Consider the following 27,896-nt stretch of genomic DNA (forward strand, 5'->3'; position numbering starts at 1 on the left):
TTGTGGGTGGGAAAAAACCCACCAAAACTGTGGTATGTTTTGCTGTCTGTTTCTTTGGTTTTGGGTTTTTTTTCTGTTAGACTTACATATGTGCCTGCAGACCTAATAGGCTAAGCTGATCTCCCCCAGCAAGGCTGAAATAAATCAAAGGGCATCACTAAGTTCAGTGGAGGTAAGCCTGTGTCAAACCAATCTAAATATGCGTAAAACCATGTTTCATGTAGTTTTTTTTAACAAGAGCATTGTTTCAAAGGCAACCTGATTCTGTAAATTCTGTGCAGGTAAAAGTCTGGGATCAACTTCTCTTTACTTATGTCATTGCTGGCAATTTTGTATGTCTGAGGCACAAAGAATAGGGTCTGACTTTATATGACATGGCCAAAGTAATAGATACTAATATAATAGTGGGTTGTTTTTGATTCCACACAGTAAGCTCATTTAACTGATAAAGATAGTTGACAACTTTTAACTTGAGCGTCTGCTGTCAACAGATATCAGACCCTTAGAATTTAAAAAAAAAATCTTTGCTGGTAGTTCAGTTGGGTTTAATTTCACATTGCAGAGTTCCAAGGCCAAAAGGAAGAGGGGAATGGCTGTAGGACTTAGCACTTTTAGGCACTTGGAGCAATATTTGGGGAAAGCAAAGAGTCAGGGACATAAACTGGGGACTTGGCTACAGCTGGCTGCTGGAACTTCCAAAATGTGTGTGAGCACATCATCTGTGAACTATTAGGCTCTCATTACTTATGCCATCTAATGTACTTGTTCAGGAATGTACATACTTCAAAATAAATTTGATGGGGTTATGGTACCTTGTATCTGTCTTAAGTCATCTGTCTCTGCAGAAGGAAATTCCCCACTCCTGAGTCCAGACCTTCCTGGTTGCCCAGAAGATGTGACAATGATATTTTGAAGCCACTATCAGCTGCATTCAGAGGGAGATAACAAGCAGAGAGCACCTCACATGCAAATCCTTGTGTGTCTCATGAAAGGGTATGTAAGAGTCTTGCAAAGACTCAGGCATACCCTGTGTAGGGTTTTCAACACCTAAACTCATCTGGCCTACTTGCTTAGAAAATGCCACTGACATTCAGGTATTTATTTATTATTCTGGTTGTGTAAAAAATGAAGAAGAAAAAAGAAAAAAGTAAGAAAGGATAGCAAGAAAAAAAAAAAGAAGAAAAAAGGGAAAAGGGGGTTGGGAAAAAGAAAGAAGAAAACAAAAAAACAAACAAACGAAATAAAAAGGCAGTGAAGATCTTGTTTCCAAGAGCAGCAAGGTCAGACCCCAGCTGGGGTGCCTTGGGCAGGCCCAAAGGAGGCTGTGCCCTGCCTGGGGGAAGCCAGTAGAGACCTGCACCCCCTGGCCCTAAGGCACCTCGGGTGCTGCCATAACCTTCTCCCAATTAAAACTGACATGGGATTTCTCAGAATTCTATTGGGCTGAAAATATTTTGCTCAGACTAAACATATTAAACCAATTACAGCAAATTAGTCTATGTTCCCTGGTGACTTGAGCCCTGTTAAAAGGCAGCTATGGCAGTTATTAGCACGCTGCCTTTAGCTACTGCTTTGTGAATGGTACATTTCTTGCAAGTGAAATACCTGATCAGAGGTGGGTCACTCTGACAAACAGGTACTGGTTACTGGATCCAAGGGACGTGTGTCATGCTCCAGCACAGACCAACAAATGTGTTTCCCAGGGCCCCAGGTGGGCTTTCCTGGAGAGGCACTGTAAGCAGGGCAGCTTAGGGTTGTGGGCTTTCCCCCAGGCACTGTACAAACCCGGGTGGCTGGAGGAGGTTGTGACACAGAGGCACCACTGACAGCATTGTAAATACAAGTGGGAATAACACTTATTGGGCCCTGCCCAAGTGGCTTTCTTAAGTCAGTGCTCTTCTCCTTGGAGGCTTCCTCCCTAGGGGAGAGGGAGCGGTGGAGGATGGCTCTGGGGTAATGTTTGTCATGGTTTACTGTTGTCTGTCCTTCGAGGGCTGCAAACCTGGGGATCAGAGCTGCACTGCTGAGCACACGGAAACTTCAGGCTGCATAAGACAAGCCATGAGGGAAATGTCACAAGTTTTGAGTCTGACTGTCATCTGCTTTTCAGGAAGAGCATTTCTTGTAAAGCCAGACTCACCATGGAATGCCGGAAAATGCAGGGCACTTCAGCTGCTGGAGTCACCCTTGTCCCCAGGGAGCCTTTCACCTTGAGCTCCTTGCTCTGTAACAGAGAGGTCAGTTCCAAGCTAGCATTTAACTGTTCAGGTGACATGCCAGCATGTCTCATACCACATATCAAGATTAGTGCTGTGCATGAGCTGGGTTTGTTATTTATTAATTTTTAAGATGATGATGCAAGTAATTTTGGTGTTTTCTCTTGTAATTTCAACTAGAGAGAAGGTCTGCCTAATATGACCATATATAGAGATTTCCTGAAAAGAGACCTACAAAAGTAGGTTGGTGGAACATTTTGTTTCATCATGTGTTTGTTTCAAGTCATGTGTTTTCACTTACAAATATTTTATTTGAAATGTTTTATGTGAAAATGGTTGGACTCAATTATCTTAAGGAGACTTTTGCAATCTAAATTATTCTACAATTCTGTGATTTTACAATCAAGCAATTTAGCTGAACTTTTGCCTTCTCATGGCTTTTGAAATTTCAGATGCTTATAATTTCAATTTAAATATTTATAAAAAGAGTTGTTGTCAGTGATATAAGTGTAGAACATTACTGAACCAGGACTGACACATTGAAATATTTCTCCTGAAAAGCTGTATAATGTAGTACAAGTGGAAATGGAACTCTGGTCATAGAAAGGCTCTGAAAATCTGGAAAACTCTATTTTGGCTCTCTGTGTGGCTCCTGGGATAAGCAGGACCCAGAAGTTTGAGTCCCAGCAGCCAGCATTCTGCTTCTGCTTCTTTTTGTGAATAATTAGAAAAATCATTGAACTCTGGCATGGCTCACAGACAGACTGACAGGCAGAAAAACCTCAAATCTACCTTGAGCTTCATCCTGATCCATCATCCCTTCACCACTACATCCTCATGTGCTCCCCAGGACCCTCATGAATTCAGGCTTCCTCCCCAAAACTCTTCTTCCCATTTCTGCTGCTGAACCACTGAGGTACAAGAATCATCCCCAGACAGTGCCCTGCAGCATCAAGGAGAGCTGTGTGGGAAATGAAAGGTTCCAGTGCTACAGTTCAGATGATGGCTGTGTGGTCCTGTTTTTAGGCTAGTGGTTAATTTAATTTGTGTAAATGTTTGTCCTCAGAACACTCATTTCTCCTCAAAATAAGCTCACTATTCTCTCCAGTCTGAAGGAGCACTGCTTGGATGTCCAGGCTGGGGAGCTGACATAGGAGCATCGTTCAACAGTAACATTGGGCTGATCCCAGATTCCCAAAGGAGGGAAATGGCGAAACAGGATTGAGACAAGGTCAGATTCCAGTTTCCCCTGGTGTTTGTATAAAGAACAGATCAGATTTTTTTCTGTCAGCTAGGATACAGCTACAAGCATAGCTCTGGAATAATTCATAAAATGACAGTGTTTTCCAAAGCCTTCACTCAAATTGATCCTTTAGGTTGTTGAGCGGTTTTTTCCCCATTTTGTTCCTCACATCATTTTATTTCCTATAAAACAAAGTCATGGTGTGACAGAAGCATAATAAACCTTATCCCTTAAATCCTAAAAATTCAGTGCTATTCCAGCCAATGCAATACAAGCCATAGCATGTGCAAGTGAGATTTCTTTTCATTTCATACATTTCATACTTTAAGAGGTTTCCTTTGTGAACAGTTTAGGAGCTTTAAGTTGGAAGACTGTCTCATAACCAAACTGTGAAATATTTACTATGAATATATGCATATGCATTCACTTAATATGTCTTCAACTATATGATGGTGACAGAGGGACAGACATTTCTGTTCCTGTGCAGGAAGGGTGGCAGACCCAGACACAGTGGGCTGACATACAACACCATGAGTCTGCTGGAGGAGGGCTAAAGAGGGCATCTGGATGCTCTTCCCCCACCCTAGGCAGGGTCACCTATAACTAGTATCTTCACTGTTCATCTAACTTTTTTCTAAATCCCCTGGTGCTGAGGGCTGAAAACATTTCTTGAGCAATTTATTGCATGACTCACTTCCCCTTCTGGTAAAATGCTTTTCTTCAGTCATCGCTGCTGAAGTGACAGCCTGTCGTTTCATGCCTGATCTGCAATGGACACAGAGGAGAGTTTGTTCCATTCATTTTGGCAAGAAGCTTTTACAGGTGGCCATGTCTCCCCTACTCCTCTGCTTGGGATTTCATAAGTTTCTGGCCTTACTGGTCCTGTGGTGAAGTTTCCTTGCTATTATCCAGACTGTGTGTAAATAAGGCATTAAGTGACCCATGGGATTCAACCCATGCTGGACCAAAGGAAGCAGTGGCATCTAAAATGGTGTTCATGAACATTGTGTGCCTGTTCCCATGTGAAAAACAGATGACACACTCTCAAGACCACAGAATCACAGACTATTCTGAGTTGGAAGGGACCCACAAGAATCATCAAGTCCAATTCTCTAGTGAATGGTCCATACAGGGATCAAACCCACAACGTTGGCATTATTAACACTCTCTGAGCTGATCTCAGTGGCTAGGGTGGATCATGGGGTCCTACCATGCTAACTGGAAGTTTTGTCCCTGACAGGCTTCACATTTCTTCATCAGTATTTAGAGGTGCAGCCCCCAAAACACTCAAACCAGGAAAGTTGTGCTGGAAAACAAATCCATGCTTGCCAAGGCTAAGACTGTCTTTGCTCTAGAAGGGGTGGAGATGCCCATTGCAGATGTGAAGCTGATGTACCCCATCTCCTATCACTAGAGGCTAAGCCAGAGCCCTCAGTGTGCTGATACCTAAAAAGCTTTTGTAGGTTCCAGCTTGCAAAAACCTATGCAACCAAAGGCCAGAGCCCAGGGCTGCTCAGATCCCAGTGCCCCACGGAGACACTTCTATGCACCCACACTTGGCATTGTGCCCAGAGTCACCTCTGCTGCCCAGAGGTGCTCTTTCAAAAATGGAGCATGAGGCAGGGGCGACGCCAAAGTGCCAGGAGCATCTGGCAGATGGGACCATTTCTCTTTTAACTCTAGCTCTTGATGGAGCAGAGGGAGTGCAGTGCCTCAGCTGCCCCCTTGTGTCTGCCTCAGCCTGGTTTTGGGGTCTGAGGTGAGACTGCAAACTTTTAGGGAAAAGAAATTATTCTTTATTTCCCGAAGCGTTTTTCTTTGGCATGAATGACAGCATGATTTTCCCTTGGACTGGGCACCCAAACTCTGCCTCTGTCACACTGCAAATATTAAAAGAAGTCTCCTTGTGCCTAGCCCTTCTTCTACTACCTGGTGGCTCAATTACACTTTTCACAGAAGAAAATTTTTTAAAAGGAGTCTTACTCTTTTCCATATTTTGTACATAGTGGACATGGTTTAGTGGTGGATTTGGCAGCAATAGGTGTACAGTTGAATTTTTCCGGTTCTACGGTTTCTATATGGTTCTATGCTCTTAGAATTAGATCAATTTTCTAATTGGTCTAACCTTATAGGAATCAGGAAAGAATCACTGATGAGAGGATGGAACCAAAATTACCTCTAATCATCTCAGAAAGGTTGTACTTCTTTAAGGCACTAAGGGGTGAAACTGGAAAATATAGTGGAACCACAGTGAGATAGTTTATCCCTGGAAAAATCCATTTCTATGGGAAGAGGCAGGACAAGAGCACTGCTAACTCAGGACAGGGAGAGGTGGTGGAAGGACAGGCTGCACGGGGGGTGGTGCATCTCCGTGCCTGCTTCCCCAGCCCAGACCTGCTGCTCCAGCCCGGCTGAAAACCCAGCAGCAGCGGTTTGCTGCAGACAGCTGCCTGCCTGCCTGGGGTGCTGAGGGCATGAGTCACAACAGCAAAGTCAGTGTCTGGAGGGAGGGAAAATGAAAAAAGATTGCAGCTCTTAAATAGTTGAGGGTTGAAAAAGCCACTGCTGACAGATGCTGAAACTCAGTTATTTAAATACCACGATGATCTTGAATCCCTAAAATTTTAAACTAATTAAAATAAAACTGGATGGAATTAATATAAACAGCCTCAAACCAGGCAAAGGAAAAACAAAACCCCATGCAAGCTGATCTGATGAAGATTATGGAATGTAAGTGCCATTCAATTTTCTGGAATACCACATTATTTTTTATTCTGATGTTAATAGGAAAATATTTTACAGACTCTCTCAATAGGTTATGTTGGATTTGATTCCAATGTCTCCTTTTGCAATAATGCTAGTGGCAAAAGAAATGCACATCAATGTTGTTTTAGCTGCAGTAGAAATGCCAGGAAACTCAAACCTACACTGTGCACTATCACCTTGTCAGCTGCTAAATTACTAAATCAGAATTTTATGAAATTACTCAATCAATATTTGTGCAGATGGCTTACAGGAAAAAGCACTTGTATGTCTGTTTAACTCCAGTGTGTAACATATGGCTAGAGACAAGGCATTTCTTTTCATCCAGACTCACACTGACACTTTAAGATAGCTTTAGTTGCTTATTAGTTCTTGTAAGCCAGTCATTAAATCTTGCTTTATGTATTACAGTTAAAATAAAATTCAGTCATATATATAAAGCCTTTAAAAATGTTACAGCATATTACTTACAAAGAAATTAAGTGCAAGGTGTTCCTTAAAATATATCCTTAGTTTTAGCTTGTAGCATTTAGACATTAGAAGTCAGCTACTTATCCATACTTTTACTGCTATTCTTTAACCATTGTGAATCAAAGGAGTTCAGCTCTTGTTACTAATCATCAGACGTGACACAGGCTTTTCTTCTTGTGACTCTAAACACCAGTCAGGCTCTAGGCAGGCTAATAGGTCTCTAGATAGACCAGAAAAAAGGATGCAACCCCTAATCCTGTAGATTTGCAACTTTAACATCTGTCTCAGGTCACAGTGAGGGATGCCTCATGGATTAGAGAGAGGTCAGAGAGCCTTGTCCCCCCTGGGCTCACCAGCAGTGCTGGCAGCCCCGTGTCTGCCCCAGTTCTGATGGTGCAGGAGCAAACCTCACCTCTTTATCTACAGCTTTGCCGCATCCCCAGCTTCAGTATCCCATGCCAAAGCTGTCCAGATTTAAGCCTCTTCTTCCTCATGTGGCAATGCTGAAAAAGTCTGAGACCTCCACAAGCCTCTACACCCCCCTGATTGTCCTGTATGGCTCAGACATTTATAGTCCCATTGCACAGACAGAAGTGAGGTAGGTGTAGGGATTAAAAAAGCATGTTCTCTGACACAAACTGTTTCCACCACCTCTGTCACCTCCCTTGTGCAGAAATATATGTCTCTGTAAGTGTTTCTCTTCCATCCATCCTTTTCAGCCTGCTAGCCATGATTACTTACAGAGAAGTTTTAGCTTTTTGAGTGGCAAAACCTAATTGCCTGCTGCTTCACACTTGTTTCTGAATCATTGCGACCACAAGGGAAAAACAAGGACAGCATATTCAGTAAATGTAAATACAATTTCCCAGCATAGCCCCAGGCACTGCATATCTGACTTCTGTGACTTTTAGATAAGTCCTTTATCTGAATGCATCTTTTCTGGGCTTTGTATATTAACTGCACATTTTGCTGAGTTTTACTGTGTGAGAATAACATTACCAGATGTATATTCAACTTTCTGATATCATCCTGAAAAAAATTATGTAGTGCCTTAAAAATTCAATTAGAAGTTTTGGCTTTGTGGAAGTAAGTTTCTTGTCAGAATACTCTTATGATACAGCATGGTACAACTCACACTCACCATCCACTGAAGAACTACTACTGAACAGCTGGCATCTTTCACTATCATTGCACTCACCACAGCTGAGATGCCAAAGAGCAATGAAAGACTTGTCTGCAAGATCCATTCTGCCACTCCTGTGTTTTCCTTTCCCTGAGAGGGAGAGGTGCACCAAAGCGCTTTTGAAATATTAGTGAAAATTGACAGTAGAGGCAAAAAGCAGTTTGGTTGTGCATCTCAGAATGGGTTTGTCATCCATAGCTGTGAGCTACAGATTAGCTTTAGGATGCTCAGTCCTTCAGGGAGCTCCAAGACTGATTTTGCTCTCAGGCCAGGTTCTGTCCACTGGAGATGCCTGAGGAAAAAAAAAATTCCAAAGACTTTGTTTCATTTGCTTTGATGAAGGAACTGAGAAAGAGAATTTCTCTTGAGCAGCATGTAGTTTCACAAGCATTTCTCATCAGCCACAGGGAAAAATGTTAACAGTGGAATTCTCAAAGATCAATTTTTGTGATATTTCACACCAGGAAAATTATTGCAGAATCCTCCAATTATTTCAACATCACCGTGTTATACAAACTGAATCCTCATGGAGGCTTATAAAGCCAGTTTCTCCATCAGAATTCATACAGGGTACTTCCGTCCCTGAAGAAAGAGGCTGACAACAAATAATAGAAAGGAAGATCCTAAAGTGACACCCATTTCAAAATCTGCTCAGCTCTGGGTGGCTCTCATCTCAGTCATTTCCCTTAATTTCCCCTCTCCCCACTGCCTCCCTGTCTGGATAAGAACCGCAGGATGTGATAAAGACTGACACGCTAAGATTTTATACCTGCTATTCTGAAACGGAGAGGGATTTCTACATGGGTGGTTGAATTTATGTTACAGAATTTTCCACTCAGATACTTTAAGTGTAACACTTGTCAGTGAAGCTCCCTAAGGGCTAGCAACTCTAAGGTTACTTTAGCTATGATGAACTACACATACATTTGCAAGGATGTGTTTTCTTAAAAATTAGCTGATTCTTTCCCTACAAAAACTGGTCCCTCTGTGAAAATGTTATTGCTCTCTGCTGAGTGGAGTTCTCCTCATCTCTCTCTAGCCCAAACAGAAGGAAAGATTCATGAAGAAAACGTGCCTTGCTTTAGTGGATTTGATGAAGAGGAATTTTCCATTATAGATACAGCAATAACAGCACAATACATACTGCATGCATGTCATCATTTTCTTTGGCCTAAGGAAGCTGGGTTATGATTTCTTCTCATTTATTCAATTTCAATTTTTTTTATAGTCAGTTTATGTCACTAATCGCTCTTCTTTTTAATAACCTTTCTTAGAAGAAGTCACTGTACACAAAAAAACTACCCCAAACTTTTAATGAGCAATGAGCATGATGAGAGTGCTTGCAAGCTATACAAACTGGAGGTTTATTTTCAAATATGCACTGAAAAAATAACTTTTTGTCTACTACCCCCTACACAGGTCAACAAAAACATGTATATACAATCTATATTTTAAAAAGCCTTATCTTTCTGCTCCAGGATCTTTTAAAACCAGCTGAAATGAATACTTCTGGAGAGGTGACTTGTCCCAGCCAAAGAGTGGCCACATCCCTGGTCCATCATTTAGGGCACAATGGGACTTTGTGAGCCAGTCTTCCTAGGGACTGGCCCTTCCCCAGAGGACCTGCCTGCTACAAAGCTTCCCAGATTTCTGTATCCCGTGTACAGCATAATTTACAGCTGGACACTTTTCCATGTCACTTATTTTCCCTCTGAGGCTCCTTTGGCTGCATATGCAGGGAGCACAAGGATCCAGTGCTTGGCTGCTTCAGTGCTCCCCCTGTTTCAGGGCTTCTAGGTGAGTGGGAATCCAGTTTCTGGATTTCAGCTGGCTCAATCAGTGGCATACAGACAGGAAGAAGGTAGCTCTTGTGCTGCCTCTCTGCTGGCAACCTGCCCTGACCTACGGCAGGGAGAAGCTGCTCTAAGACAGGTTTAATGAGTGTTGTAACCATTTTATGACCATTCTTTCTTGTCCTTTTTTTTTAATCAACACTTTGGAAAGGCAGCTGTGAGGTTATTGTCCCACGGAATATTATTAAAGTCTAATGTAAGTATTCATTTAGTACCAGCAACATGGATATTTCATATAACTCCTGTTTTTCATCCTATTAGAGTATGTTATTTAATGTGTTTAAAACACCAGTTGTGGACCCCACTTTGCCAGTTGTATAACATAGATGGCTGTCCAAGCAAAGCAGCCCAGTGCACCAGTCTATTGAGGAGACATTTGTGTGGGCAGAGTTGCCTACTGGGCTGAAATCTACATTCAGACATCAGTTTCCTCCAAGTTCATGGAATTTTTCAGTCATTCGTAAATTTCTGTGGCAGTTCATGCTACCAGAGAAGAATTAAGGGGCCACTCAGGGCAATTGGACAAGAAAAACAGAAGGATGGAAGTGACCACGTCCAGCTGGTCATGCTCTTGTCCCAGGGCAGTTGGAGGAATAAATGCTGTTTGTCCAATAAATGCAGCAGTGGTCCAGGCAGTGTGCTGAGGTGGATGTGGATGCTGTCCCTAGAGCCTGCTGCGCCAGCAGCATGACTAGACCTGGCTCTTTCACCTCTGCCAGCAGATCCCCACATTTTAGAGGCAAGCTATTTGAATAATTTTCCAGCTAAACCATTGCAGTTAATCCACAAATATTCATCTATTTTCACCAACAGGATTGCACCTTTGCACTGCTGGGTGACTGCTGCAGTTCCCCATCCCTCTCCTCCCAGGGTCTCCTTCCAGCACCTGGCTCCCACGGAGTGAGCAGGCAGGAGCTCACTGTGCTCAGCACGGGGCAGCTGGGGACGCTGTCTCCCTCTGTGTGTTGCAACCCATTATGTCATCGGGACTGTGGTTCTCAAAACCCCTCACGCCAGCAAGAACAAGAGTATGTTTTATTGCCTTGATGAGCAAATGCAGCCCTCTGGGTTCAGAAAATAGCAGGTGGCTTCGCCAGAACAAGACCTTGTGTCTTAGCATCAAGCCCTGTACAGCTGGGACCCCATAAACTTTTCCCTGAGCAAGGATTAATAGTGATTTGTGCCTGTGTGTACACTGTTAATGTGTTTGAGTAGGTTTTGCCGAAGCTCAAATAAGTATGTGCCAAAGTACTCACAACAATTCACTGAGGGTCACCTTTTTAAAGTTTACAATGAGATAAATAAGAAAAGCAGTGTTTTCTTTAACTCGTGCAGAAAACTCTTAAAGCTAAGAAGAAATGATCAGGTACTTTGAATGTGTGAAAAATGCACACTGATAAATGAAAGACTCATCTGGACAGCAGTAAGATATCTGCATGCCCTTAAACCCCAGCCTCAGTCCCTTTATCTAGGCAAATGCAGTTTTCCAAGGCTAAGCAGACAGCAGAATATGCTGCTGCACCACTCCCTGCGAGATCAGCTGTTATTCATCCTGCTAGAAAGGTTGTGCTGTGCACTTCTCAGAAGGGCACACAATGCACCCACACTGATCTCTCAGTCTATTAAATTCAAAATGACACGATAACCCAAGTAAATCACTACAGCTTCTCCATCCTATTCCAGGAAATCTGGGGATGGGGAGCAGAGGCAATGCTCCAGATTACTTTGTCATTGAAAAGCAGTATCATAATGATGAGCTACTGCCTATCAGAGTCCCAGAGCCCTGCTACTGTACCTTGTAAATCAGTTCCCCAGGTAAGCTTGCCTGTTCTTTTTTAAGCACCATGTAGTGCTGCATATTGCCTATAGCCTTTTGAACATGAGACTTTCTGTCCCATAGGAAATTCCAATGCAACATTTGCTGTTATCTGCAACTGGACTAAGCTTTAGAAATGTCTATTTCCCACAGAGGGGAAAAATTTTAGGAGAAATGTGAGTTTAAAATGTCATAATAACCTATGACACTGCCACAGACTGGTGCACAAAAGCAAGTGGCTCTGATAAGGCATTAGGTGTAGCTTTTGATAAGTTTGTGTGCATGAGACCAGGAGGTGTGTCCTTGTATCTCCCCAGCCACAGACAATTTCACCAGAGAAGCCTTTCAGCTTTGGCACACACAGCCACTGTCTTCATTGGATGGCCAGGACAACAGTAACCAGGATCCACAGTAACCAGGTGGATTTGACAGCTGACAGCATTTACAGCAAATTCTGGGGCAAGTGCCAAAGGGTGTGATGTCTGAGGTTCATCTGGTATGCTCCTGCGTTTTTCCATTTTTTAGGCACAAAGTAAGTGATGACTTTAATGTTTGTCTTTATAAAGTGGGTAGGAGTTATATTGGCTATACTGTTACTTGGCAGTCTTAATGGCAGTATGCTCACAATTAATAAGGAATACCTATCTTGCAATTCAGTCATAGAATGAAATGGGACATTTCGGTAGCACTAACCAAAGAAAATGTTGGCAGTGGGTGCTGTCTTTGAGCTATTTTTGCCTAACTTGACTAATGTGAATAGATTTTTTGAATGGTTCAAGGGTATAAATATTCAAAGCAATGGCAATATGTTTTATTAAAACCAGCATGTTGCTTGGTAGGGCAGAAGAAAATAATGGCTCAAGGGTCTGGGAATGGGAGGTGGAACCATTCACATCTAAGTCTCTCTTTCACATCCAGCCAAGGTCAGAGTAAACAAGAATCATATCATTACCAGCTGGTAGCTCACAGAATGAGAAATAAATTGATAGTGTGAGTCCAGTTTCCATGGACAGAGGCAAACATCACAAAAGCAGAACCAGAAGTGGAACTAATTGATCTTACTGCTGGCTCTACCTGGGAAGTTAAGGACAGTGCTTTGAGGGAAACCTGGCCACTTTCTTAGCAAGGAGAGTGGTCCCACCAGAGTGAGGTGTAGCCCGTGAGGCAAGGCATGTGCTACCCTTCTTGTGTCACCATAGCGTGGCACTATACCTTCCTCCTCTGGGGCAACATGCCCAGTGTCCTGTGTGAGCCCCAAGGAGGTGCTAAACCCAGAGACCTTCTCCCAGCAGGGCAAGCAGAGACCCCATCAGCTCCCTGCCTTCCCTGGGAACCATACGCTCCCAGGAAAATGCTCATGAGCCATGGGTTTCCATTAGCACTGACATTAGTTATGGCCTCCACCTTCCTGTAATTATACATCCACTTGAAATAATAAAGTTTTAACATATACTACGTGAGCTTGGACTGAGGCGGCAGCTAATGTTTATTATTATTTTTATTGTTTGTTTCTTCTGGATTTTCTGGTGTAATTAATTTATCCAGCCATAATATTTTAAAAACATAATCAAAAGTCATTCTAATTTAGAGCCAAAAAATACAGACTCATAATACATGAATGCTTAAAAAATGATTATTCTTTTTTGTTAAATACCACAAGGAGAATGTCATTTTAGCATAATTACATTAAATAGCATTCCCCCAAGAGACAGAGAGAGAGGTGGGTGTTAAAAAAACAGAGTAAAGACCTGCCAAAAGTAAAAAGGCAGCATGAATCAGTGGCCACTCGATTACAATGGACATCTTACAATCTGTATGTGTATATACAAGCACATACATGCTTGTACATAATCGTATGTATAAACTAGCATGCTTTAACACTTAGCTCCAGATTTATACATTATAAAATGGTCATTTTATATGTATTAAGTGAGCATGAAATCCAGAACTACAAAAGGAAGTGTGCTGGTTTGTTTTTACTTTTCTCATACAACAGGCTAAATATTGCCTTTCTTGATGTTAATATCTGGAAATTTGTTACACAAGTAAGGTAGGGGGAAAAAATTAATAAATGAGACTCATTAGAGGTATTGCCAGAAAAAACTTACTAGATTTGGCCAGGCCACTGAGTTAATCAACATTTTTTCTTATTGAAAGCAAATGTTTAAGTACAGAGGAATTGAACTGGCTAACTAGGGAGTTTCAAAAAGCAGAAAATGAGTCTGTATAATTCTCCATATAGCAAATATTACATGGAAGATAGCTCTGTCTGCATATTCAGGGAAAAGTAGAAAGAAGAACAAAAGGTTGAATTAAACTTAGATGTCTGAAGAAGGATGCATTGGCTCTCCTTTTCAGTTTCTGGTTGCTAGGGTGATTGCTGGAGGCTGGCTATTTTGTGAGGATGAAGCTACTGTGAGCCACTTTTCTCTCTCCCCAGTATCTTTGGAGTTACAGAAAGTTTCCCTCCAAGAGCTGGAGATGTATGCTGAGCATTGGCTGCCAAGGCAAACACTCCACACAGGAAGGCAAAGAGCTGCCCGACGTGCCTGGCACGTCAGTGGTGGCTGGCCCAGCCCTCTGGCCTCCACACCCCATTGCTGGTCCTGGCAAGACCACCCCTGTCACCTTCCTGAAAGAGGCCATGATGGAGATATTCGGGGAAAAGGGAAATGCAACTAAGGCACCAGGGGCAATTTTTCCCCATCAGCCTCAAAGGTCAACCCTCATGTACCCCTCTGAGAGCTGATACCTGATAGAGAATCCTGGTGGCTCCAGCTCCCTGAAACACTACCTGCAGCATGCATGCACCTTTCTGCACCTAAATCAGGCCACAGGGATCTGGGGAAAGGGGGCAAGCAGTGCTGTGTGGCAGCTGGGTGCAAATGTTGCCAGGCATCTGTGCTTGGAGAGGGAAACCTCTCCTGGTTCCTGCACCAGAGCCAGAATGAAAGGTCAGTCTGCACCATCTTATCTTTGCACATCAGCATGGGAAAGAACAACAGCATGCAAGATAAGACAGGCACTTTCACCTCATTTCATTTCCTTCTCTGATATTCAGCAGAGAAATTCTTCATGCCAAGTGACAACTGGCAATGGGTTGAAGCAGATAAAATAACTAAGTGCAATCACTAAGTTGCACATCTACAAGCAGCCTCATACAAGGCAGCTGTGCAAAGCAAACTATTTTCCTACCCCTCTGTGCATACAACCTGCACTTTCAGTCAACTGCCACCTTGCTATAGACAGAGATTTAGTTTTACATACAGAAGTCTTAAAAATAGCCTTCACCTCCTGAACCCCCTTCTACAAATGTTCCTCCATTAGCCACAAGCTGCAGCTAATTTTCACACAACATCTGCTATAAGCAAAACCATGTGTGGCTATAAGTTAAGGACAGAGAATTTATGGCCCATGTTCTTCTCATCTGACACTGGGAAGCTTTTGTGTGCATTGTCCATATGTCTGCATTAGCTATCTGTCTTCAAGTCAAGATATCCATACCATTTCTTTTTCAGAAACACTTTTGGTTTTTTTTTAAAGTCAGCAAGGAATGGTCATTATCACAATGCTTTGGAAGAAGTGATTCCAAGCTACCTCTAGCAGAGATGCAGGCTACTGTGCACAATTAGGTTTTAGGCACTGAAGAAGCCTGTCATGGTATTTTGATCATCCAGTGAGTTTTATAAAGGTTTCTCAGCTTGGACCAGTTTTCTTTTCCTATAGGTAATTAGGAAAGAAAAATAAACAAAAGCAGGGCTCCTCTGGCTGTAGAGGAGTGCTGTGCTCAACATAAGCCCCTCAGCTGTACAACACCAGAGGGAGTTGCTAACAGAACTGACAGTTCAGGGAAGTGATTTATGAAGCTTTTCTTCTGTGAAAAGTTGGCATCTAGACAAACTATACCCCTGCTGCTGCCTGTGTATACCTCTGGCAAATATAAAACCAGAAAATATTCTATAAACAGACCACTATGCCCAGTGACTCCTCTTAAAAAGCATGATTAGAAACCAAAACAACTTGATCCATGTTCATATAATATAAGTATTGAGGATTATGATAGAGCAACAGTAAAGCGGGACACACATCATACCACCTGGTACCAGAGAAGATAAGTAACCATTTGTTTACTTAGATATAAACCTGAACTTCCCTGCTGAACATGTAGTGCTGCACTAATCCATTCTGTTGTGCTGAACACATTTTTTCTTAAGGTATGTCACTAACGAACACTTTCTCTGCTCTTCTGGATGTGGCCACAGAAAATCTCTGCCACGTAATTTCTTGTGTCCCATTATTGTCACTTTTACAAGAACAGTGTGAGAACTTTGCAGCTTAATATGGTGACAAGCACAAACTCATTTATTTTTTCCACAGCTTGTAGTGTCCTCATGCACTGCTCAGAGGTACCAGGGGTGAACATTAGTTCAGTGTCATTAGTTAACGGTGGGTATTGGTGCTTCCTCAGACATCCCCAAAGGAGCAGCCCTTGCCCTCGGGCAGCAGACCATTATGCTGTATCTGAAACATTTTAAAAAATCAGTTAACTACTTTTAAGCAATAATTTACTGGAAGCTTGAAAGTTTTTAGAACTCTGATCCTATATTTATGTATAAGTATGTATTTAAGGATGTAGTCCAGCTTTGTGGTCAGAGATCATGAGATAATGCAGCACTAAAGGGTTCTGCATTGTAAGAAAACCATTTCCTTGCAAGAACAACTGCAGAGGTAGATGAGGAACCATGCAACATACTCCATTCAGCTATTGCAAGGCTGCTCATAATTTGGATGGAAAACATCACTTCTAATTCATTAATCTGTGGTTATTATTGGATGCTCGAGCTAACAAGGCACTGGACAAAATCAGATGAGAATAAGGTGATAGCTGATCTGCAGGAATGATAATAACTAGTCCTCCAAGAATGTTCTGAAAGGCATCTGTAAAAGGGTACTGGTTAGTGACTCTAAAATATAATCTTGACGATGTGTTAATAATACCAAATCACTTCAACCTTTATAGCAAATGAAATCACTTCAACCTTTATAGCAAATGAAATAACACCACTTTTAAAATGCAAAAAGAAGGTTACCTTCTCAGGAGACTTAATTTAGAAGGGCAAAGTAACCTTTTTCCTACTGCATCACAACATTTGTCACCAAGAAAGGCATGTTTGACTGGAGAGCTACAGGAAAAGAAAAATGAGGAGTAGATGGGGGCATTTTGGATAATATCCATAGTGGCATACTGTGGCTTCAGGGTACTGTTTTGTCAGCTTTGCACCCATCCTGCCTGAGAAGCTCTGCAGAACAGCCTGATTAACACAAGTGTGTTTAATCAGGACTTAAGGGGTCACCTCCCTGGCAGAAGTCTGTGAGGTTTTTATAACCCACCTATGCCATCACATCAGCTAAATAAACTCTCCCTGAGTTTTCTGGAGTGGTGACAACATTCACTTGATCTGTTTGGCACCATAGATTAAATACAAAGCTGCACACAAAAGGACAGAACTTTTTTCAATTTCATTTTAGGTGAGGTGGAGCAAGAGTAAGGGAGAGAGAGAGAAAGAACAAAGTCAAATAACCTAGGCATTACATTAGAAAGAAAGGCCTTTTCCTTGGCACAAGGTAATTGGAAGTAGAGCCAGGAAATTATGATTCTAGTACCTACTCTGTCATCTGATTCCCTGTGTGGTCTTGGGCAAGTCCTTTAACCTGTCTAATTCCTTCAGCTTGTAAAATGGGGACAACAAACCACAGAGGAGCTTGATGAGTACTAGCAGATGTTTTCACAGTACACTGAAAAAATGTGGGAATCCATGGATGTGGTATTGCTAGTCCCTAGGAGTACATCTAAATAAAAGGAATCTGAAATTTACAAATTGCATTTAAGATGCAAATAACACTCCTCTTATTGCAGTAGGCAATTTTATTTATTTGATTTGACTTATAAAAGAATCCCTACCAAGATTTCTTGCTCTAAAGCTGGCTGGGAAATAGCTTGTTGCAACCTTTTATCATCTAAAATGTCTGCTATTTCAACTGGATCCCTAAGATTTATTGTATGTTTCTGTTTCTTAACTACTGGAGTATGATATTAAGGATTAAGTTGCTGGAGAAAATATGAGAAAATCTTAAATTTTCTCAAATTTGTGGACTCAGAATGCAATTCAATCCACCCTTTCAAGGTAGACAAAGCTAAAGGCTGTGTTCTGTCTCTGCATTTCATTTTTCTCATAATTATACTAGCTTCAAAAATAAAAGTCACATCCCAGGGTCTCCACATAAGGAAAATGCAGGAAGGTTGTGCACAGATACAAACAGAATATACAAGAAATTAAAATCAGGAGATAGCAGGAAGATGAGATGAGAACTTCCCCAGCTTTGCTACTTGAGTGTTGAATGGCTTTCAGTGCAATGAGAAGAGCTACACAGCAGAAAGTTTAAACAGTTTGATAATTTGATGTCTGAAAGTATTTTCCTCTTAGCCAGTGTCCTAACATGGAGCTGATTTGCAAAGATGTTGACCATTTGCCAGACTTCACAGAAATCCAGAGAAGCTGAGACACTGAGCAGGGTCAGAAAGCAAAGCCCTAGCCTAGGTGCCATGATACAATAAAGAAATTCAACCCCTGGTGTCTCTTTGCAAATTTCTGTCTTATATTTGATTTAAAATGTCTGCTGTGCTAACTCTAGCTTTGGTACAAGTCAGCAGATTTAGGAATTTCTTATTGGCTTCAGAATACACTGTGAAGTCCACTTCTAGCAGCTGAGGAAGGGGTTAGGATTTCTTGCAGTGCAGAAGTCAGGGTGTGACAGTACAAATTCCAGCTAATGGAGTGGATCCCATTCAAATTTCAAACACTTGCCATTCCCTGGAATAAGTGCTGCTTTAGACAAGTAGCACAAAATGATGGAATAAAACTGGGACTTCACTTCCATTCTCAAACAAAGAGCATATTCATTAGGAAGACCACCTCCTCCTAAGCACTTACACTGGTGTGTTTCCTACAGACAGGCTTCAAATCCTATCATATGTTCCTCATTTACATATCACATTAACTAGTGAAGACAAAAAAATCTAGCGTTACTTCTAACCAGCTCAGGATCTCTGCATCTCATTAGTCACCTCTTCCCTCCGAGGACTTGTGCTGTGCTAGATGGTTTCAGTTAAGAAGTCACCAGATGGTACAGAGCCAGCACTCCGGTTTTTTACACCAGAGCCTTTAGTTTAGTTTAGTTTAGGGTCTTTTGTTTTGTTTTATTTTGTTTTGATTTTCTTTGATTTTGATTTTTAGGGGTTTTTTTGTTGTTGTTGTTGTTGTTGTTGTTTTTTTTTTAAGTAACAGGTTTTTAATGAAAAAAGGAAGAGAATAGCCTCAGTCCAGGAGAGGCATGCGTGTGGTGGCAGTGAGTGTCAGTCAGTGAGCACTGGTGGTTCTTGGTGTCTGTGCATATGGGCAGAGGTAGGAAGAGCTCCCAGTGAGAAGCCCCAAGAGCACAGAACTGCACATAACCGGGGGGCAGGTGGATTTCGCTGCTGCCCTTGCCCACACTCCCAGAGCTGTACAACCTCGTGCACCCAAGCGTCAAAATAGTGGCCACTAAATGAATTTCACTGTCATTTATTAAAAGTGGAGCAGCTCAACTGGCCACAAAAACCAGTAATAACTTCTAAGACAGAAAAGGTCTTTCAAGGGAGCTTGTTGATTTCTTTTCCTTAGAGGTCTCTGGGAAGAATTTATTTTATTTGCCCTGTGGAAAAGAGTTATTTATGCTTTTATGTGGCACAACACTGGTTTCATTTAAACCACTTAGCAGCCCTGTTAAAGGCATCTGCTTGATTAACCAATCCTAAGCTTGTGCTCCCAAATCTCCAGAGCTCATATGTTGTTGTGCCAACACACTAAAGGGCTTCCCAGCTCCAGAAACTGTGCATTCACAGTGCCTGAAAGATGAGTTACTTCTGTAGCTTGCCAAGGAAACTGAATTCAAAATCATTACTTTCTAGTAGTGGGTTTAGGATATGTGTGAGCAGCTTTTGTTTAGTGCAGTTTAGTTGGCCCATCAGATATATGATGGATGTTATCAGGAAATAACTTTGGGAGAGCTGAAGCAAATCTCCATTTTGAAAGCAGTAAGGTAGCTGACAAGTCCTATTAACGTTGATTTTTTTTTTTCCCCCACATGTAAATTTCCAGGATCTTTCAGGATCTTCCTTTTTCAGGAGGGGGAGTTGGTGACTTCTCTTGGAGATCCACATCACAGAAGGGACAGTGGTGTGGCCAGCTGCATTAGCAAGCAGTGTCACACAGGTGAAGAAGAAAATACCCTGGCAAATGTTTTTGGGGAAGTTTCCACAAACTGCTTTAATTAAACTTCAGACCACTGTTATTACCCTCTTGCTTTATCAATCAACTTAGTTTTAAAGAAGAGGTTCTTCTTATGATACTTGGATATTGGGCTTTGGTTGTTTCAGCAATAATCTATTTTCTGCTTTGGGATTTTAAATTAAAACCTTTTGCACTGTAGTCTTTCCACTTAGCAAGTGGATTATTGCCACTTAAAACAATGAAGGGCAAGTATTTCCCTTGTGTTACAGAAGGATTTGAAAAAAATACAAAAGCAATGGAAATATGCCAACTTTTGTTAACAGAGTTGTGCATATCAATGGTTTACAGGTGCAGGCACATGAGAGAAGGGCTGGAAAGAAAGTGACAGCATGATTGATTTCATTTTCCTATTCATGATTATCTGTCTATGTGACATACATATAACAGTACATGTGGTTAGCATAGACTTCCTGACTCAATGTGTTTCACACATATCCACCTCAAAATCAAAACTGTGACTTCTTGTTTTGTTTATTTTGCTGGACTAATATAGAAGGAAAGGTGACCCAAGGAAAATAAAATTAATAACACCAGAGAAATCAATTTTCACTCAAAACTAATCAAGAATCAGACAGTTTTCTAAGGCATAGAGAAGATGAGGGAGTTCTGTGGTTACCTGACCCTTTTCCCATGCATGCTGCCATCTCCATCATCAATCTTTTAACTTCTCTACCTATTTTTGGAAACTTCTCACACTAAATTTCCTGAAGTTGTTTCAACTGGAATAGAATGAATGAAAACTGAATTAGGTCCAACATTTTGTCTTCTATACTGGCAATATATTTGGAGAAAGGACTGCTTAAACCTTTTGTCTTGCTCAGAAAGAAGCACATTGACCCTGCAACATAACCTGCCCATGAATAACCACAGTCTTTCAATGCTACTTCCCCTTGCTACTGTCCCCTCTCTTCTGCACTTTTCTCAGGTTTATATATCTTTTCTCAGGACCCAAGGAAGTATTGAAGTCACTTTGAAAGATGCTCTTTTAATAATATTTCTGCTCCAATGCAAGTAAAAAAAAATCCCAAACAAAACTGAAAAAAGACAAAACAGAAAAGGTGAAAGATTGATCTGGGAATTTCGCCACCTAGATTTTTGGCTTTAGATAGAGAGTTCCTGTAATTTTCTGAAGAGTAACCATATAAAATCTCTCCTCTTTCAGGGCTTTTAGGTTTCTTGTGACCTTGTTTTGGTACAGGAGCACTTAGACATATGGATGATTGTTGCAGTATACATGCTGACTGTTGATACGATAATTGCATCAGCTCATGGACAAGTTATTTAAAGAGAGACCCTCAGTCTCCCAGGGGATGTCATTCTGACTCTGGGTAATGGCAGTCCAGTGATGTTAGATTATACCTGATATCAGAATCTGGTCACTGTCTTCAAAATTTTCTTGTCTTTGTCTCCAGTTTTACAGTTCATTTATCAGAGAAGAGAGGACAGAAGATACTGTACTCAAAGCCCCTGGGTCAGCAAATACCTTTTTTTTTCCCAAAATACATACTAAAAAGCCCTTTTTCATATTTTCTTTTATATTTTATTTAATTTTAATCTAGTTTAAATTAAATTAATGTAGAATTAATATAATTTTTTTATATAACTTTTTAAAAATCCCCCTCACAGCCTATCAAGAATTGTTGGACCCAAAACATAGCTCTTGTTTCATATGAAGTATGAAGAATAATAACTATTTTAAGGATAAAAATTATACTTGAACAAAATTCTGTTACACAATACTCCCCTGTTGGGGAAAGAAAATAAGCCATAACCACGGTCTATCCACTTATTTTTTCCATTTCTATTCTCTTTCTGTCTAAGGAACATTGTCAACATTTTGAAGAGGAAACTAAGTGCCAGAGAAAGGAGCAGGAGGAATTTGATGGCTATCTTTCCAGCCATTTGTTTTCTTGTCCATTTACTCCCAGTCGTTTGCTTCAGCGCTGCCTGGGAGTGCTTTGCCTGACACCCTGTAAAAATATTACTATTTTTGGTGCATGATACTTGGTGCGATTCCCATTTCCCAGGATGCTCAGTATGATAACAGGGATCTGTGCTACCTCTTCCTCAATATGCTCAGACCAGAGCATCACCGAATATGTTTTGATGTGGTTTTTAGTTCATACATTTCTTAACTGCAGATGTCTCCCACTTAAATGCACTGGCAGCAATCCGCTCTCCTAAACTTTACAGTCTCTTCTCTCATTTTCTCTGTATTTTTTGAAATGCCAAATGAAAGCACTTGCTTTTCTTCACAATGCATTTCTGTGCTTGGTGTACCTTATATCAAGATACACAGCTGCAAAGAATCTCCCTCCTCCGTGTGATCTGCAGAAAGGTCAGAGACCATTAGATCCTCCTAGAGCTGCATCTACTTCCTTGGCGAGGGCACAGCAGCCTCCTAGCCGTGTGGCACGGAGGTTCCTGCACTCCTTCCCCTACACCAGCCCAGGGAGCAGTATCAAGCCAGGGCAAACTCTCTCTCCCTATGGATTTGTGGCAGAAGGATGCACTGTCCTTGCATGCCAAAAGGGTCTGAGTGTGGGTCTGCCCAGAGAGCAGCTCTCAGGAAGGCCAGGAAACTCATCTGTCAGTCACCACTTCATCTGGAAGAAGTCCTACCTGCCTGCAGGCAGTTCACAAAGAAAGAAGAAAATGAAAGAAAATTGCTGAATTAAGTCTTCCACTCAGGTATTTTTCCCAGTCCCTTCCTTTGCTTCTTGTTGCTGTAGCCAAAATGTCACTGTTCAAGCTGTGGGTACATGATCCTCAAAGAGGGAACAGATGAGCATCCCATGGCCCTGCAGTGCAGACAGGGGCTGCTTCTACCTCTGCCTTTCAAGACAGTCTGACAGGATAAAGGTCCTCATATCCCCCATCAGAACTCATCTTACACTAACCAAGGAAAACACACATAATTAAATTAAGGCACTTTGTTTTCATATCATCAGTGCAATTTATAAAGATACCAGTGTGACAGTTTCTAGGCACAGATACAGCCTTCATATTTTTCCTGGATGCAGCACATTGTTTTCTCAGCCAGAAAGCTATGCTAGGGAGACTCTTCAGCACAAAGCAATGCTCCAGGCCATCTTCCTTAGTAAAGAGAAGGGGTGTTATCTGCCCTTAAATTGTATTTCTACCTAATTAAATTCAACAAGATGCCTTCTTTAACCAAAACCAGTCACATGGAAATATTTGGAGCAGGGAATGATGATATCTGATATAGAAGTTCACACCAGCTGTCATGCCTTTCAAAGACAATAAAATATTCAGGCAAGCCATAATCTGGACTCTTACATTTTGACTAGGTATTTCCTGCATCCAGAGTCTCCAGTTGTGACAGAGGGACATTTTTAGCTCACTTTTGGTGTAGACAACTTTGTGAGTGCAATTATACACTGACATGAAGTAATGCTTAACCTGAGAGTAGGAAGTATCTCTGCTGCCAATTGCAGAAGACTGTGACCCTCACAAGGCATTACTGTCGTAGCACAGTTTGCTGACAAGGATCTTCATAACTGCATCCTTGATTACAGAAGGGGTTCTTCCCTTCTCACAATTTTCCCAATAACACTGAGCACTGTCTTGTTCTGATTCCTGTGCTCCCCAGTGCCTTTTTTCCCCTTTACCAGAGAAGATGTGAAATGAAGAACAAAAATCCAGCAATAACAGCATCCCGGCCAGTTTAGGATCATATCTGCAGCTGCAGGAGTGGGATGTCCATCACAGGGGGTAGAAAGAGGAGGAAGAAGGTAGATAAAATCCTATGTGGTGCAAGCATAGAACATGTCTGAAGGAGGAGGTCCAGGCAGAAAAAAACCATGTGAATCAATGGCACCCAAATCAGTCATCTTAAAGCTTCCTCTCCAGAGCTGTGGTCCCCTAAGAGGAAGGAGGGTTCAGTGGTATCTCATGTTAACAGCTTAGGATATACACCCAGTGTTTCCCTGAGCTTACTACACTCTGTGGAACATCAGTTGTCCCAAATTTGATTCAGAGCAGCCAAGTTTGGAGGCAAAAATGGTGAAGAACTAGACAAGGGTGTTCCAGCTTCCCAGTGACCTGGAAGAAGGTAGTTGCTGCTGGCTGAGTTGTCAGACATGTACCACAAGGGGAGTGCCAAGCACATTCTCCAGCGGGCACATGGGAAGGTTGCTTTAGACATGCAAAAAACAGCATCTCCAAGGCCAGTGAAGTACGTGTGAAGAAGGAGTGGCACCACACTGAGGCCACCACACTGAAAGGACTTTCTCCTTCAGGACATCCTCATACTGCAGGTCAAGTTAGCACCAGGCAGATGCCTCTGGAGCCTATCCTTCTCTGGGATAAGCCTTCCTCCCAGGAATGTGGAGAGTGAGCTGCCCCCTTGCCTTCAAAAAGAGAAACATCCATGATGATGGAAGGCAGACACTTGGGCATCATATGGTGCCTGCAGGCAAATGTCAGCTGGCATGCTGAGTCTGAGCCTGGACTGGCAGGAGAAATGGCCCTGAATGAAGTCAAAATTATTGCTGATGTAATTCATAAATTACTCTCTTTGATGTTTAACAAAATTGAACATGTTGTAAATTAATATTTGTTCAGGGATTCATAAGATGCAATAATTGTCAGTTACAGATTACAGCAATAACCCATAGAGGGTACAGAACAAATGAGATCTGGCTATGGTTTTTATAGGGGCATACTGCCATGTTCTTGCTCACAATGAAATAGTGACTAACTTTAAAAGTATAATGTTCTTTTATTAGCACAAAGGTTCTTTGGAGTGGAGGTGTTGCAATCAGCCTGGTCTAGATATTTATTGAAAGCAGAATTATTTCCTGTACTTGAGAAATCAGTAATTAGGAAACTGTGCTTGATTTCTTTTGCTATAGCGAATGAACCGACCTGGTTGTGATTTGGTCTAGTCAGGGTTAATGTTCTTGGCTGCACTGGGACTGAGCCTCTGCTAGATGTCCTATCTACATGACATTAAGAAAAGAAAGGGCAGCGAGGGTTGAGACAATCAGCTCTCTCATAAAGTTAAACTGGATGATCCCAATAAATGCATTTCACTTAATTCACAGCCTCCTACACTCACTCATCAGAGGATGCTGTGATACTCTTTTGTTGTGGGAGTGCATTGCACAAAATCTAATAATTTCTTCTGAGTTGAGAAAAGAATAAAAATAATTCAGGTACACATTTTATGTGTGGTGTTTTCTTGATCTTATGGAGTGATGTAGGCATATCTTTTATGCAACCATAGCCACTAAAAAAGTAAGATCAGGCTGAAAAAATCTACAGGCTAGAGATGGAAGAGAGGACCATCACAGCTACTTGTTTTTTTTTTGTTAGCGACCCACTGAAAGCCAGTGGGTTACTTCAGGCAAAAAGAACCCCCTAAAAGCAAAGTCCCAATGATGTCAGATCAAGTTTATATTGAACAAAAAGCAGAGCATTCAACCTTCCTCTCAGAGTTCAACATCACAGACATGCAATCACCCATCTGTTTCCTGAACTAACTCTTAGCTAGAAAAACAAGAGCAGTGAAGGGAACTTTATCAAAGACTGCAGGAGGACTATGGGGCATTATGTATCAAATAGTAAATATTTGTCCCAGTATAACAATATATATTTTGGCTTACAGGGGCAAAAGAGAGTATTTGAGTAGTGACCAAAGCCCATGGTCTTGATGGGAAATAAAATTTTGCCTGCAAACTGGCTTGGCTGTAGGCCAGAGAAGACTAAGAAACAATGCTAGAGGGTAAAATTTTCATTCCCCTTCTGAAACCAAAGCAACCTCTGGTGCTTCAGATAAGTTCTAGTACACCTACCTAAGTTAGGAGACACCCAGCAATTGTAACAGCTGTGACCCTGAGTCTCCCTGGGAAAGCATGCTGTCTGCTTCAGCCATGAGTCCAGAGACATTAACTTGGGGATAAAGTTCACATTTTTCAGGCTGACTGGCTGGACTCCTATTCAGCTGACTCAGAGCTGAGGAAAAGGAGATCAGATACTTGAACATCTGCTTGAACCTCTGCAGACCTATTCAAGGGTTTTCACTGAAATAGTTTTGGAAAACATAACCACTTTATGGCATTCTGTAAGAAAACAATACAAATGAGACATTTGTTTTGTTATAAAAACAGAGGAAAGGAAAGGAAAGGAAAGGAAAGGAAAGGAAAGGAAAGGAAAGGAAAGGAAAGGAAAGGAAAGGAAAGGAAAGGAAAGGAAAGGAAAGGAAAGGAAAGGAAAGGAAAGGAAAGGAAAGGAAAGGGAATGTGTTTATGCCTCTTGTGCTTTAAGTATAGGCACACAGGGTGGGACATTGGCTTAAGACTGTTTTCTCCTCCCTCCATATTCTCTCTAGTGCCTGTGTTGATCCAGGGTTAATGAAGAGTTATTGTCCATACAAGGTGATTGGAACCTCTTGCATTAAGACCCATATCTGACAGCCTTATAAAAATGTCATAGTGCATGCTCACCTAATAACTTGATCCTAAAAAGGTCCCATTTGTGGAAATTAAAATTCATTAGAAAATAAATACATCCTCATTTACCCTTAGTTATAGAGAAAGAGTTGCATGAGATATTCAGAATTTTGGGATTTTTTATTCATTTTATTGGGATCATGATGAAACATATCACTCACAAACCCCATCCATCATATCATCATCAAAGTCTTCATTTGTTCTTCTATAACTGGGATCAAATTTTAAATGAGGCATTTATACCCATGTAAAGATAAACTTCTAAGCTCTGCATTTGATTTTTCTCTGTGTTTCCAAGGAATTGAAAACGTGTTTCATCTTTTTCTGCTGCTTGCAGCTAATTTGATACAGTGTATTTTAGAACATTTCTTTTGTATTTACATTTTGGCATGAGTATACTGTATTGTTACATTGTTCACAGCCTTACTAGTATCACTGCCAACTTCTTTTGTGAAAATCAAAGAAAAGCTGAGACAAGATATATCAAGCCACAATCTTTTGGCTGCCTAGTATTTTATTGCTCCCGTCTTTCTTACTGGTTTCCAGTTGTCAATCTTGTAATTAGTACTTCTAAATAAACTATTTTCTTGCTTGTTTAGTAAATAATTTTACAATCCAACAGAGCTGTTTGAGGACATGAATCATACTCTTCTTCATGTCACACAGGTTAAAGCAAGTCCACAAGTCATGCTGTGGTTGACTAATTTTTGGAAGATTTCCTCTTTATGATGGTATATTCTAAATAGAAAAACAAGGTGACTTTCACTGAGTTTAAAAACAAAGGAACCACCATGTAACTGCTTTGGGATTTTAGGACTTTAATTGTTGAAGCTTCCTGACTCTAGAGAGTCTCACAACAAATGACTGCAGTTGTCTTCACACATCTATTCACTCCAAGTGGTTGTACTTATAATTATGTCTGGGTGTATTTACATTAAAACATATATATATCAGGGGGGTAGAAATTGCTTTTTCACCCATCTGTCTCAGCCACAGTCTTGCAGCAGTCTTTCTCTTCTGAGGGCTTTCATGTGTTCAGTAAAGTTTTCAGCAAACAGTTTGTGCCAACCTGACCTAATTCCCAAGCGTAAGCCAAAAAAATAGTAATTCATAAAACTTAAAGAGAATTTGCTATGCTGGTTTTTTTTTTTTTAATATTGCTTTTCCATAACATCCAACACAGCTTAGGTCCACTAAACCATCCAACTTATATGGTTTCCTAAGAAACAGTCCACTTCTGCCTGTGTTCCCTATAATGAAAATCTAAAGCCCACTCAAATTTATTCTCAAGATAAAAGGTCTAGTATTGTAGAAGAACAGAAAAATCCCTTCAGTCAGTGGTATCTCTTCAGAAATTTAGGGTGAAGCCATATGAGATGTGGTGAGTCAACCAAGTAGCTTGTAGTTGATTTTGCACCCTACCTCCACATTTTCTGTACAAAACATTTTGTACCATGGTCCTGTGGAAAAAGGTTAGCTCAGATA

The 27,896-nt window shown here is 41.2% G+C and overlaps 1 long non-coding RNA gene across 1 annotated transcript; it reads left to right on the forward strand.

Annotated features, from left to right (window-relative positions):
* Positions 1-58: 58 nt before the first annotated feature.
* Positions 59-22,004, forward strand: LOC137472275 (uncharacterized). Its single transcript, XR_010998095.1, has 8 exons — positions 59-172; positions 846-993; positions 2,111-2,237; positions 2,397-2,455; positions 9,355-9,673; positions 11,413-11,556; positions 19,744-19,857; positions 21,757-22,004. It is a non-coding gene; the product is annotated as an uncharacterized lncRNA (long non-coding RNA).
* The last annotated feature ends 5,892 nt before the right edge of the window (positions 22,005-27,896 follow it).

Source organism: Anomalospiza imberbis, chromosome 4 (assembly GCF_031753505.1).
Source record: "Anomalospiza imberbis isolate Cuckoo-Finch-1a 21T00152 chromosome 4, ASM3175350v1, whole genome shotgun sequence".
Taxonomy (NCBI): Eukaryota; Metazoa; Chordata; class Aves; order Passeriformes; family Viduidae; genus Anomalospiza; species Anomalospiza imberbis.